Here is a 15,316-nt window from a genome sequence, read left to right as displayed (position 1 = left end):
TTAAGAAAACTAAGATCATGGCATCCGGCCCTCTCAATTCCTGGCAGATAGATGGGGAAGAAATGGAGGTACAGATTTTATTTTCCTGGGCTCCAAGATCACCACAGATGGGGACTGCAGCCAAGAAATTAAAAGACGCTTGCTCCTGGGGAGGAAAGCTATGGCAAATCTAGACAGCATACTAAAAAGCAGAGACATCACCCTGCCAACAAAAGTGTGTATAGTCAAAGCTTTGGTTTTCCCAGTTGCAATGTATGGCTGTGAAGGTTGGACCATAAGGAAGGCTGAGCGCCAAAGAATTGAGGCCTTTGAACTCTGGTGCTGGAGAAGACTCCTGCGAGTCCCTTGGACTGCAAGGGATCAAATCGGTCAGTCCCAGAGGAGATCAACCCTGACTCCTCTTTAGAAGGCCAGATCCTGAAGATGAAACTCAAATCCTTTGGCCACCTAATGAGAAGGAAGGACTCCCTGGAGAAGAGCCGAATGCTGGGAAAGATTGAGGGCAAAAGAAGAAGGAGACGGCAGAGAAGGAGGTGGCTGGATGGAGTCACTGAAGCAGTTGGCATGAGCTTAAATGGACTCCAGAGGATGGTAGAGGACAGGAAGGCCTGGAGGAACGTTGTCCATGGGGTCGCGATGGGTCGGACATGACTTCGCAACTAACAACAACAAGGATGCTCGTAGTTTTTAAGTTGAAACTATGGTTAATTTAAGTCTGTCCATATATTGTGCAATTAAGGAGTTTTGATCATTGCTAGAGGGTGCGCATGGATGCCCCATTGACTTTGCTTGTCAGGAACCGTCCGGGAAGGTTACAAATGGTGATCACATGATTCCCAGGACGAAGCAACCATCATAACTACAGTACCTGCCGGTTTCCAAGAGCCCAAAGTTTGGTCACATGACCATCCAGGGAACTCTGGTAGTTATAAGCATGCGGACAAGTCGTAAGTCCCTTTTTCAGGGCATCTGTCATTTTGAGCGGTCCTTAAACGAGTGGCCCTTGTAAGTCAAGGACTACCTGTAGAACAGGTAATTTTACAAAGACGTTAAAAGAGTGGCAAGCTCTTACAGAATATTTGCCTGCAGCTTTGTTTCCTTTCGTTCTTTATTTTCTCTTCGCGGGCGTTCGATTTAAGCAGCCCTGCTGCAACCTTTCATAGATTAATTGCTCGGATTAATCAATTTAAACCACTTTCATCCATGAGAAAGACACACCCGTTCCCCCTAGCCAGCCCTGATTAGCAAAGGTGCAATTAAACAATTCTTAAGGTAAAGGTAAAGGTTCTTCTCGCACATACGTGCTAGTCGCTGCCGACTCTAGGGGGACGGTGCTCATCTCCGTTTCAAAGCCGAAGAGCCAGCGCTGTCCAAAGACGTCTCCGTGGTCATGTGGCCGGCATGACTCAACGCCAAAGGCGCACAGAACGCTGTTACCTTCCCACCAAAGGTGGTCCCTATTTTTTCTACTTGCATTTTTACGTGCTTTCGAAACTGCTAGATTGGCAGAAGCTGGGACAAATCACGGGAGCTCACCCCATTATTTATTTATTCACATTTATTCACATTTTACACATTACACGGCAGCACTAGGGATTCGAACCGCTGAACTGCCCGACCTTTCGATCGACAAGCTCAACATCCTAGCCCCTGAGCCACCGCGTCCCAAAACAATTCTTAGACATGGGATATAATGGACTGTTGCTTCTGGGCTGTTTATATGGCAATTTTCCTCGGTTCCCTTTTATAGTTGGAGACATAAGTCCATCTTAATAAGCTATTCCCAATATGTGATGTTTTGTATACATACGGAGAAAGAAGCACTCTTGTAATCTTTGACTTTTAGACTTGCTGTCAAACACCAGCCATAACACTAATGACTGTTTTGAACAATATGCAGGTTGTTGTATTACATGAAGGGCTATTTCACTGTGAGAGGGATTTTGGAGTCCTAGTGGACAACCATTTAGATATGAGCCAGCAGTGTGCAGCAGCTGCCAAAAAAGCCAACACAGTTCTGGGCTGCATAAACAGAGGGATAGCATCAAGATCGTGGGAAGTGTTAATAGCACTTAATAAGGCCTTGGTAAGGCCACACTTGGAATATTGCATTCAGTTTTGGTCGCCACGATGTGAAAAAGATGTGGAGACTCTAGAAAGAGAGCAGAGAAGAGCCACAAAGAGGATTAGGGGACTGGAGGCTAAAACATATGAAGAACGATTGCAGGAACTGGGCACGTCTAGTTTAATGAAAAGAAGGACTAAGGGAGACATGATAGCAGTCTTCCAATATCTCAGGGGCTGCCACAAAGAAGAGGGAGTCAAGCTATTCTCCAAAGCACCTGAGGGTAGAACAAGAAGCAATGGGTGGAAACTAATCAAGGAGAGAAGCAACCTAGAACTAAGGAGAAATTTCCTGACAGAACAATTAACCAGTGGAACGACTTGCCTGCAGAAGTTGTGAATCCTCCAACACTGGAAATTTTTAAGAAAATGTTGGATAACCATCTGTCTGAGATGGTGCAGGGTTTTCTGGCTGGGCAGAGGGTTGGAAGACCTCCAAGGTCCCTTCCAACTCTGTTATTATTATTATAACTATGGCCCTTTTATGACTCGTGGACTTCAACTCCCAGAATCCCTGAGCCAACATGGGCAACTATGGCCCTTTTATGACTCGTGAACGTCAACTCCCAGAATTCCTGCTGGCTGTCTCAGGAATTTTGGGAGTTGAAGTCCTCAAGTCTTAAAGGGGCCATTGTTTCCCACCTCTGATCTAAAGCAGGGGTCTCCAACCTTGGCAATTTTATGACTTGTGGACTTCAACTCCCAGAATTCCTCAGCCAACATGCCCTGGCTGAGGAATTCTGGAAATTGAAGTCCATAAGTCATAAAATTGCCAAGGTTGGAGACCCCTAATCTAAAGGGATCCTGAAGCGATCCTGGGTGGTAGAACGGCAGATATTAAAATTTTATGATTTCTTTTCTGTGGAAAACAACAACAACAACACCTGGGCCTCTTCTCCAGTGGGAGACAAGTTGAGCACTGTGGGATCACTAGTATCCTTGTTCCATAATTTATCACGAGAAAATGTTGGATAACCATTTGCCTGAAATGGTGTAGGGTTTCCTGCCTGGGCAGGGGGTTGGACTAGAAGGCCTCCAAGGTCCCTTCCAACTCTGATATTATTATTATTATTATTATTATTATTATTATTATTATTATTATTATTATTATTATTATTATTATTATTATTATTATTATTATTATTATTATATGTGAAATTATGACTGAAATATTTCTGCACCTATATTGGGTCACACTGTCAGGAATGTTTCTCCTTAGTTTTAAGTTGCTTCCCTCTGTGTTCCGTTTCCATCCATTGCTTCTTGTTTTGCCTTCTGGTGCTTTGGAAAATACATTGCCCCCCTTCTTTCTGGCAGCCCCTTAAAAGCCTGTTGCCTATCACACTCTTGGGCAAAGCAGGTGAGCCATTTCCTCCTTCAGTGGTCCATGAAAGTGCATCTATAGTATGTAGATAAATAAAGTTGGAAAAAAGGTGAACAACATTTTTGCAGAACTATTGAGGCTGGGTGTGACAAGAAATGGCTGGGAGGGGAGGGGCCAGGCGAGGAACCCCTGGACATGAGTGACGTTGAGTTGGCCACGCCCACCCAATCACATGACCACCAAGCTACGCCCACAAAATAAGCCACGCCCACAGAACTGGTAGTAAAAAAATTTAGAACCCTCCCCCAATCTGTCTGAAATGTACAATAGCGCTTAGACTTATATACCGCTTCACAGTGCTTTTACAGCCCTCTCTAAGTGGTTTGCAGAGTCAGCCTATTGCCCCCAACAATCTGGGTCCTCATTTTATGGACCTCGGAAGGATGGAAGGCTGAGTCAACCTTCAGCTGGTCAGGATCGAACTCCTGGCTGTGGGCAGAGTTTGTCTGCAATTCTGCATTCTAACCACTGTGCCATCACAGCTTCCTTCCTTCTTTCCTCCCTTCCTTCCTTCCTTCCTTCCTTCCTTCCTTCCTTCCTTCCTTCCTTTTATCCTTCTATTTTCCTTCCTTCCTTCCTTCCTTCCTTCCTTCCTTCCTTCCTTCCTTCCTTCCTTCCTTCCTTCCTTCCTTCCTTCCTTCCTTCCTTCCTTCCCAATAGCCTTTAGACTTATATACCGCTTCACAGTGCTTTACAGCCATCTCTAAGCAGTTTACAGCCTATTGTCTCCCAACAATCTGGGTCCTCATTTTACTGACCTCAGAAGGACGGGTGGCTGAATCAACCTTGAGCCTGGCGAGATTCGAACTGCCAAATTGCAGGCAGCCGGCAGGCAGCAGAAGTAGCCTGCAGTACTGCATTCACATTTCAAACCACTGCGCCACTTAAGTGGTACCTCTTAAAATTCCCTTAATTGGGCCTGATCAGGTTAATTCTGGATGGGAGACCACCAGGAGATTCAGGGGCTATAGGGTAGATCAGGAGTCTCCAAACTTAGTAACTTTAAAAGTCGCAGATTTTAACTCCATGGCTGGCTGAGGAATTCTGGGAGTTGAAGTCCGCGTGTCTTTAAGTTGACAAGTTTGGAGAGACGCCTGGGTTACAACAGTCACTACAGGAAGTCCTCGAATTACAACAGACTTTCAAGAAGAGATTGGACTGCCATTTGTCAGAAATGGTGTAGGGTCTCCTGCTCAGGCGGAGGGTTGGACTAGATGACCTACAAGGTCCCTTCCAACTCTGTTAATCTGTAAAAACAGTTGATTTAGTGACACTTCAAAGTTATCACTAAAAAAAGTGACTTATGGCGGTTTTTCACATTTTTGACCGTTGCAGCATCTCCACAACCATGCAGTCAAAATTCAAAATGCTTGTCAACCGATTCACATTTATGTCGGTCGTAGTGTCCCCGGGGGGGTCATGCGATCCCCTTCTGCGACCTACTGACAAGTCAAAGGGGAACCCAGATTCACTTAACAACCGTGTCACTAATTTAAGAACGGCAGTGATTCGCTGAACAACTGTGGCAAGAGGGGCCGTAAAACGGGACAAAATCCACTTCACACAAAATGTTTCACTCAGCAACAGACATGTTGGGCTCGATTGTGGTCGTAAGTCGAGGACGACCTGTAGTCATGACTGGGCGATCAAAGACAGCCACCCCTTTGGAGTGCACCCTGTAGAGGTAGTCCTCGACTTATAATGGTTCATTTAGTGACCATTCGAAGTTACGACGGCACTGGGGGGAAAAACTGAATGTATGACCATCGCCTTGGTCATATGATCAAAATTCAACCGATTCATATTTATGACATTTGCAGTGTCATAAATATTGTGACCTTCTGTCAAAGTCGACAGCGAAGCCGGAGTCACTGAACAACCTGGTTAACTAAGTTAACAGCCGCAGGTGATTCATTTAGCAACGGTGGCTAAACAAAAGTCGTAAAACGGGGCAAAACTCACTTTATCAAATTTAGCAGAAATGGCAAAAATTTCTGCCTACTTGAAAGACTGTACACAAGAAAAATATATTTTGGAATGGAGAAAGTGGATTGATTATATTCAAAATAAGTATCAGATTAAAAAATATCAATTAGTTTTTGAGTGAAGTTAGGAATTGCTATGTATTAGAGTTTAAGAAAGAAGGGAATTGATAGTGTGATGGTGTGATGGTGTGAAATGGAATATGTTTTATGTTATATTTTAGATTATGTTTGTTAGTTACAATACCCTTATTCTGTTCTGGGAAGTCTCGGGGGGGGGGGGAAGGAGGCGGGGAAGGGGAAGACTATAAATTGATTGGTTCCCATTGTACAGGAATAATGGTAGAATTAAACAAGTTGGAATGGTGTAAAATCGGGGCTGCTCGGTAACCACTCCCGAAGGGAAAGGGTAAGGAAAGAGGAGTAAAGAAGGAAGAAAGTAGGTAGGGAGGTAGGGAGGTAGGAAAGAAGGGAGGGAGAAGAAAGGATAGGAGGAGAAGGAGGAGGAGAAGATAGAGGGTTAGAAAGGATGGTAGTGAGAAGTGGGAAAGAGGTGGGGAAGTAGGAAACCGAGGAGAAGGATGGTGGGGAAAGTTGAAGAAGGATGAGAAGGGTAGAAAGGATTAAGGGAGGGAGTGGCGGTCGAGCAGCCCTGATGGAGTATAATTTGAGTATAGGATCGATTGTTGGATAAGTGATTGTATTGTACACTGGTCAAACTGTGGGAATTATTATGGAAAATAAAAAAAAATTGTTCTGGAAAAAAAACTCACTTTAAACAAACGTCTCGCTCGGGCAGAATAAATTTTGGGCTCAAGTGTGGTCGCAAGTCGAGGACTGCTACCTGTAGTCACTAAGGAGAATGAGTGGAAGTGTGGAAATGTGTTATTCCTAGAAACAGTAGATGGCAGCCATATCTGCTGGAAGAGGCCTTCCTTCCATTCGACAGGGAAGGCCTCTTCTTGAAAAGAGATCTCACCGGGTCATCATTCCGGAATAAATATGGCATGTCAATTTTTTCAAGATGTAGAAAAATTCACCCAAACAACCCACCTCTTCAAAACTCCCTTTCTACCAATAAAGGAGAATATTTGTAGCTCAGGGTTGACATGAGGGGTTTATGGTGCTCTCTGTGTTGGCTTGTTTTCTTGCCGACGTTTCATTAACCGACTAGGTAACATCATCAGTGTTTGAAGGGAGTGAGGTTTGTGGAGAGGAGGAGGAGGAGGAGGAGGAGGAGGATTATTGTTGGTCCTTGGTGCTCTCTGCGTGTTGTGACTCATCCTCCCTCCTCTCCTCAGCCGGGCCCGTCCCGTCTCCAACTGGGCCTGTTATCAGACTCTGAGTCTGATAATGAAGATGAACGGCCTGTCAGCCCTGGCCCCATGCCCGGAGATGGTTCCAGGAGTGAAGGGAGTAGCCCAATAAATCTCACTCATACAGCGTGTGTTCCTTTGGCTCAGCCGTCAGAGCAGGAAGCCAGCCAGGTATTGGAATTGCTCGGGCCTACTCCTTCTGACCCCTCCCTTTCCCAGGCAGCAGATCCAGCTGAAGAGAATTCAAAGGGGGAGGATCCTCGCTTCCGGAGATCTGAGAGGCGACCCCAGCAGAAGGAAGGGAGGGGCAGGCCTGGATAAATGCTGAGTCATGGAGCCACACCCCACAGCCTATATAAAGGACCTGCTTTTGGCATTCCAACCTTGAGTCAAGCAAAGTCTTATCGAGTTTGCTGATACCGGACTCTATCGCTGAAGTCACAACTTGGACTCCTGCCTGCTCTGATAAGCCTCGAAGGAATTTGGCAAGCTGCAGAGGCTTCGTTGCCAAGTTTGTTACGGATTTCCTTGACTCATTCGTCGGAGTGGGGGTGGGTGGGACATGACACTGAGCTTGGTTGTTTTCTTGCTGACGTTTCATTACCCTAACTAGGTAACGTACAACACTGCCTTCTACTACTGATGGTTACCTATGTCGTGTCCCACTCCTCCACTGACGGCCGGGTCAGGGAAATCCGAATCAGGCGTGCCTCTGCAGCTCTGCCAAAGTCCTAGCAAAGTCCTCAAGGCAGGCAGGAGACCAGAAAGTGACTTCAGCAAGATATGTTTAGACTTTGCCTGACTCAGAGACTGCCAGAAAGCAGATCCTTTATATAGGCCATGGGGTGTGGCTCCATGACTCAGCACTTATCCCGGCCTGCCCCTCCCTTCCTTCTGTTGACGCCGCTTGTCAATTCTCCTGAAGCGAGGGTCACTCCAGTCTGCAGCTGTTGGTAATTGACCTTCCTAAGGCTCACATGTTGTGGGGGAGGGGGAGGGGTCTAGTTGCTCCGTTTGCCTGGGCATGGAGCCAGGGCTGGGGGCTGGAGGCGCTTCTTCTTCCTCAGCCTGTCTGGGCATGGAGCCAGGGCTGGGGCCGGGAGGCATGCCAGGACATTCCTCAGCGTTCGGAAGCGGATAAGAAGGCCCCGGCTGCGGGGAAAGCGGACGAGGCACAACAACCTAGTTGGGTAATGGAACGTCTGCAAGGAAAGCACCAAGCTCAGAGAGGTACCAAGGACCCCTCATTACTCCTCCTCCTTCTCTCCGCAAACCTCACTCCCTTCTACTATTGATGATGTTATCTAGTTGGGTCATGAAACGGTGGCGATCGTGGCCGGTAGTTCGGTGATGCGGTAGCGATGGCGGAGCAAAGCTCCGCCCGCCCACCCGGGTGTCATTACTTCCTGGTTTTAACCAGGAAGTAATGTGTTTTTCTGCGCATGCGTAAAAAAAACCCTTTTTGTGCATGCGCAAAACATCTGTGCGCGCATATGATGCGCACACGAGCAAAGCGAGCTCTTCCAAACCAGTAAGGAAGGTAAGTAGCTTTCCCCCCCTGCTTTAAACCTGCTTAGAGGCTGTGAAGATGGGCTCTGGGTTCTGATCCAGATTTTTCCAGCTCGATCTCCGTAAACCCATTCAAAGCTGTGGACGAACCTCGTCTCCATTCGGCTGTGCGCCCGCAGCCGACCCAGGCCAAAAGCAGCGAAATTACCCCAAAAGTGCTTTTTCCAAGAGGCAACTGGACTTTCCGGGTTTTTTTTTTTTGAAGATGTTTCGCTTCTCATCCAAGAAGCTTCTTCAGTTCTGACTGAATGGAAGGATTTATCCTGCCCTGTGTCCTTCCATTGTTGAAGGTGACCCTACCGCTGACATGACCGAGGACACCGTTAAACCTCCAAGTGGCCTCAACGACTCTCAGAAAGAATACGAACAACCAGACGTCTGCAAGGAATATAAATCCTTCCATCCCCCACACCCTCCATCCGGTCAGAACCGAGGAAGCTTCTCGGATAAGAAGTGAAACGTCTTCGAAAGGAAAGCCAAGAGAGCCCAGCTGCCTCCTGAAAAAAAACACCTTTGGGACAAACCAGGACCTGGATGACCGAGAATCTCCACGAACAGCCCTTTGAAAATGTTTCGCCTCCCATCCAAGCTAGCTTCTTCAGTTCTTCTTCAGAACTGAGGAAGCTTCTCAGATGAGAAGTGAAATGTCTTCAAGAGAAATATCCATCTACACCAGTGACGGTGAATCTTTTCGGCAAACCGGAAAGCGCATCCATGTGCCGGAGCACCGGAAACCTGAAAAGCAGCTGGCCGATGCGCGCATGCCTGTTTTTTTGGCTGTTTTGGGGACCATTTTCCGCGTCCTTTTCGGCCTGAAAAACAGCCTGAAAACGACCCCAAGAATGGTCTGAAAACGGCCTGAAAAACAGCCTATTTTCTTACCGTTTTCCAGGCTGTTTTCTGGCTGATTTGGGGGGGGGGCATTTCAGGCCGTTTTCCATGCCGTTTTCTGACCTGTTTTCAGGCCTTTTTTTGGGGGCCATTTCAGGCTGTTTTCCAGACTGTTTTCTGGCTGCTTTCAGGCCGTTTTAGGGCCCAAATCACGGCCTGATAACAGCCTGGTTTATGGCCGTTTTCCGGGCGTTTTCCAGTGCTCTGGCCCCCATGAAGACCAGTTGTCTGGTACGCATGTGGGCGCCGGAAACCAGAACAGCATCTGGCAATGGCGCACGTGCCATAAGTTCGCCCTCATGGATCTTGACCTTCCCGCCTTCCGAGTTTGCAGAAGGGGTTGCAGGGGGGAAAGGAAGGAAAGCAGGAGGAGGAGGAGGAGGAGGAGGAGGGGGAGAAAGAAAGGACAGGAAAAATTAAAACAGGGGGACCCACTTCCCCCACCCCCTCTCCCCCTCCCACCTCTCCAGTCCAACCAGGTGCGAAGCAAGCAGTGAGCCCAACGATTCTGCTCTACTAAATACTAAGGCTGCACTGCTATTAATCTTCTCATCGTTCCCATCACCCATCTCCTCCCACTTACGACTGCATGTTTGTAACATTGTTGCTTGTATTCTTAGGATTTATATTGATATTGTTTCTTGATTGCTTATTTGTACCCTATGACTACCATTAAGTGTTGTACCTTATGACTCTTGAAGAACTTTTCTTTTATGTACACTGAGAGCGTATGCACCAAAGACAAATTCCTTGTGTGTCCAATCACACTTGACCAACAAAAAATTCCATTCTATTTTATTCCATTCCATTCCATTCCATTAATTCTATTCTATTCTATTCCCTTTCATTCCAATTTCTCTATTCTATTCTATTCTATTCTATTCTATTCTATTCTATTCTATTCTATTCTATTCTATTCTATTCCATTCCATTCCAGTCTAGTCCATTCCAGTCCGTTCCATTCCATTCCATTAATTCTATTCTATTCTATTCTATTCTATTCTATTCTATTCTATTCTATTCTATTCTATTCTATTCTATTCTATTCCATTCCATTCCAGTCTAGTCCATTCCAGTCCGTTCCATTCCATTAATTCTATTCTATTCTATTTTATTCTATTCTATTCCATTCCATTCCATTCCATTAATTCAATTCTATTCAATTCTATTCTATTCTATTCTAATCCATTTCATTCCATTAATTCTCTTCTCTTCTCTTCTCTTCTCTTCTTTCACTCCATTCCATTAATGCAATTCAATTCAATTCTTCAATTCTATTCTATTCTATTCCATTCCATTCCATTAATTCTCTTCTCTTCTCTTCTCTTCTCTTCTCTTCTCTTCTCTTCTCTTCTCTTCTCTTCTCTTCTGTCACTCCATTCCATTAATTCAATTCAATTCAATTCAATTCTATTCTATTCCATTCCACTAATTCTCTTCTCTTCTCTTTCACTCCATTCCATTAATTCAATTCAATTCAATTCAATTCAATTCTATTCTATTCTATTCTATTCTATTCTATTCCATTCCATTAATTCAATTCTATTCTATTCTATTCTATTCCATTTCATTCCATTAATTCTCTTTTCTTCTCTTCTCTTCTTTCACTCCATTCCATTAATTCAATTCAATTCAATTCAATTCAATTCTATTCTATTCCATTCCATTCCATTCCATTAATTCTCTTCTCTTCTCTTCTCTTCTCTTCTCTTCTCTTCTCTTCTCTTCTGTCATTCCATTCCATTAATTCAATTCAATTCTATTCTATTCTATTCTATTCCATTCCATTAATTCTCTCTTCTTCTTCTCTTCTCTTCTTTCACTCCATTCCATTAATGCAATTCAATTCAATTCTTCAATTCTATTCTATTCTATTCCATTCCATTCCATTAATTCTCTTCTCTTCTCTTCTCTTCTCTTCTCTTCTCTTCTCTTCTCTTCTCTTCTCTTCTGTCACTCCATTCCATTAATTCAATTCAATTCAATTCAATTCTATTCTATTCCATTCCACTAATTCTCTTCTCTTCTCTTTCACTCCATTCCATTAATTCAATTCAATTCAATTCAATTCAATTCTATTCTATTCTATTCTATTCTATTCTATTCTATTCTATTCTATTCTATTCCATTTCATTCCATTAATTCTCTTCTCTTCTCTTCTTTCACTCCATTCCATTAATTCAATTCAATTCAATTCAATTCAATTCAATTCTATTCTATTCCATTCCATTCCATTCCATTAATTCTCTTCTCTTCTCTTCTCTTCTCTTCTCTTCTCTTCTCTTCTCTTCTGTCATTCCATTCCATTAATTCAATTCAATTCTATTCTATTCTATTCTATTCCATTCCATTAATTCTCTTCTCTTCTCTTCTCTTCTCTTCTCTTCTCTTTCACTCCATTCCATTAATTCAATTCAATTCAATTCAATTCAATTCTATTCTATTAATTCAGTTTAGTTCTATTCTATTCTATTCTATTCTATTCCTTTCATTCCAATTTCTCTATTCTATTCTATTCTATTCTATTCTATTCTATTCTATTCTATTCTATTCTATTCTATTCCATTCCGTGCCCCACACACACACACACCGCCCCCAAGAAGTGGCTGCATTTCTCTTCTCATCACATCCCCACCCCGCCCCTTCCTGATCGTGTGAATGGTTGCAGGCCGGCTTTAAAACGCGTGTAGGGTAGTGGGAGTTGGGAGCGTGGGGGAGGAAGGCGTGCCCACCCAGGGCGGGAATGATCTCTCAGGCTCCGGGGCTTTTCATTCACGTTAACCTGCCGGGACCTGCGTACGTGCCTGCGAGAGACACACAGTGTGTGTGTGTGAGCGTGTCTTTCTGCGGGCGCGCGCGTGTGAAGGAGGGGGGAGGGAGAGGGGGGAGAGAGAGAGAGAGAGAACGCGCGTGGACGCGCAGCCGAGCTGGCTTGGCTGGCTCGCTCCCGGCTCCCGGCTCTTCTCCCCTTTCTTCCCTCCTGCGTGTGGATGTGTAGAAGAAGGGGGGCGGTCGGAGGCAAAAAGCGACTCGGGATTGGAAGCTTGTGCGGAACGACCTGGGATCAGCAGCAGCAGCAGCAGCTCGGCTGGCAGAAGAGAGCCTGAAGAAGAGAGAGAGAGAAAGAGAAAAAAGGGGCTCGATCGTTGGGGGTCTTCTTTTGATTTGGAATTTTTTTTTATTAATTTTTTTTTGGGGGGGGTCTGGCAATCGGGGATGGAGAGGGTGGGGGGGAAGGAAGACGGCGCCCGGATTCTGTCCCCCGCCTGCTTTTTGTGATCGGAGGAAGCACGCGTTTTAAGGGGGTCTCTTATATAGATATATAGAGATATAGATATATATCCCCCCCCTCCACTCCACGATTCTCCTTCCTCGCCTTTGCCCTCCGCCTCAACGACCACTTTGGGGACGGACGGACGGACGGACGGGGCAGCTGGCCAGCCCTCCGGACCCTTACGGCGTTCGCCCATCCCACCCAGCCAGCCAGCCAGCAAGCCACCTACCCACCGCCCGCCCTGGGCCAGGAGGATCGCGATCGCCGCAGTAAAGCTGGTAAGGGGCTTTTTAGGGAGGGAGGGAGGGAGTGGGGGGGGGCTGTCTTTGCAATGCGCTCTCCATCCTTCCTCCTTTCTCCCCCCCACACCTCTCTACCTCGAAAGCTCCCTTCCCCCACCCTCCTTTCCGATTTAAAGAGATCAGCCCAGATCTCTCGCGATCTCCTGCCTCCTCCTCTCTCTCTCTTCTCTTTCACTCCATTCCATTAATTCAATTCAATTCAATTCAATTCAATTCTATTCTATTAATTCAGTTTAGTTCTATTCTATTCTATTCTATTCTATTCCTTTCATTCCAATTTCTCTATTCTATTCTATTCTATTCTATTCTATTCTATTCTATTCTATTCTATTCTATTCTATTCCATTCCGTGCCCCACACACACACACACCGCCCCCAAGAAGTGGCTGCATTTCTCTTCTCATCATCACATCCCCACCCCGCCCCCTTCCTGATCGTGTGAATGGTTGCAGGCCGGCTTTAAAACGCGTGTAGGGTAGTGGGAGTTGGGAGCGTGTGGGGGGGGAGGGAAGGCGTGCCCACCCAGGGCGGGGAATGATCTCTCAGGCTCCGGGGCTTTTCATTCACGTTAACCTGCCGGGACCTGCGTACGTGCCTGCGAGAGACACACAGTGTGTGTGTGTGAGCGTGTCTTTCTGCGGGCGCGCGCGTGTGAAGGAGGGGGGAGGGAGAGGGGGGAGAGAGAGAGAGAGAGAACGCGCGTGGACGCGCAGCCGAGCTGGCTTGGCTGGCTCGCTCCCGGCTCCCGGCTCTTCTCCCCCCTTTCTTCCCTCCTGCGTGTGTGGATGTGTATAAGAAGCGCGGCGGTCGGAGGCAAAAAGCGACTCGCGATTGGAAGCTTGTGCCGAACGACCTGGGATCAGCAGCAGCAGCAGCAGCTCGGCTGGCAGAAGAGAGCCTGAAGAAGAGAGAGAGAGAGAGAGAGAAAGAGAAAAAAGGGGCTCGATCGTTGGGGGTCTTCTTTTGATTTGGAATTTTTTTTTATTAATTTTTTGGGGGTCTGGCAATCGGGGATGGAGAGGGTGGGGGAAGGAAGACGGCGCCCGGATTCTGTCCCCCGCCTGCTTTTTGTGATCGGAGGAAGCACGCGTTTTAAGGGGTCTCTTATAGATATATAGAGATATAGATATATATCCCCCCCCTCCACTCCACGATTCTCCTTCCTCGCCTTTGCCCTCCGCCTCAACGACCACTTTGGGGACGGACGGACGGACGGACGGGGCAGCTGGCCAGCCCTCCGGACCCTTACGGCGTTCGCCCATCCCACCCAGCCAGCCAGCCAGCAAGCCACCTACCCACCGCCCGCCCTGGGCCAGGAGGATCGCGATCGCCGCAGTAAAGCTGGTAAGGGGCTTTTTAGGGAGGGAGGGAGGGAGTGGGGGGGGGCTGTCTTTGCAATGCGCTCTCCATCCTTCCTCCTTTCTCCCCCCCACACCTCTCTACCTCGAAAGCTCCCTTCCCCCCCACCCTCCCTTTCCGATTTAAAGAGATCAGCCCAGATCTCTCGCGATCTCCCGCTCCTCCTCCTCCTCTCTCTCTCTCTTTCCCCTCCCGCGATCGGTTTATACTGCAATACAGTGGGTTGTGTGTGTGATCGGGTTTTTTTTTTTTTAAAACCGGGGGAGAATACACATACACATATACATACATACACACACACGCGTGGATATGCAGCCACATATATATGTGCATCGGCTCTTTGGGGGGAGGGGGGGGGAGAGAGGGGGGGAGGGGGCTGGGAGCTGGGAGCCGATCCTTCCCGACCTTCTGCAAACGGCTTGGATCTTTCCTTCAGGACCCCTCCCCTCCATTCATATATGCTTGTGTGTGTGTGTGTAAGAGAGAGAGAGAGAGAGAGACCGACCGACCGGCCTCCTCCTTTTCTCCTCCTTTCTCATCTTTTAACTGGCGCCATCCGTGCAGTTTTTCCAAAAAGGATTCCGACGCAGGGGCTGGTTCTTTGCCGGCAGGAGGAGGGCGAGGCGATCTGCTGGATCTCTGGAACGCGGGGGGTGGGGGGTGGGAAGGACCGGTTGCTTGCTTGCAAGCATCTTTCTCTCTAAAAGATGCGGGGGAGTCGATTCCTAGATGTTGATGATTGATTGATTGATTCTGGCTGAGGAGGAATCGACTGCAAGGTGGAGTGTTCAGGGATCTTCTCTCCAAGTAACAGATCCCCTAAGTTCTTGCAGATCGACCCTAGGGACCTTAAGATACCCCCCCACCCCACCCAATCCTGTTTCTTCCCCCTCTCACACTCTGGTCTGCCTGCCTTTTGCCTTTTTATGGTCTTTCTATTCGTGAATCTTGTTGACTTCTGGATCAAGGGGGTGTTGAAACTCTGTTGGAGCTGGAACCTGGTGGATCACCTTTGGAGGGCCAAGCCTTGGTGTATATGTGTGTGTGTGGGGGGGCAGTCGATCTATAAAGGGGTGGTCTGTCTTTGTTTTAAGAGTGGGGTTTTGGCCCAGCCT

General features: G+C 46.9%; 1 protein-coding gene across 1 annotated transcript in view; it reads left to right on the top strand.

Moving 5' to 3' along the window:
- Positions 1-13,982: 13,982 nt before the first annotated feature.
- Positions 13,983-15,316, top strand: part of TENM4 (teneurin transmembrane protein 4) — a 750,531-nt gene continuing 749,197 nt past the window's right edge. Inside the window, exon 1 of the mRNA XM_058185522.1 lies at positions 13,983-14,186. The gene's annotated coding sequence lies outside the window, so the exon portion shown is untranslated. The remainder of the gene's footprint in view (positions 14,187-15,316) is intronic.

The sequence above is a fragment of the Ahaetulla prasina genome, chromosome 5 (assembly GCF_028640845.1).
Source record: "Ahaetulla prasina isolate Xishuangbanna chromosome 5, ASM2864084v1, whole genome shotgun sequence".
NCBI classification, from domain to species: Eukaryota; Metazoa; Chordata; class Lepidosauria; order Squamata; family Colubridae; genus Ahaetulla; species Ahaetulla prasina.
Note: the sequence above shows the minus strand (reverse complement) of the source record. Positions and strands in the feature narration are given on the sequence as shown.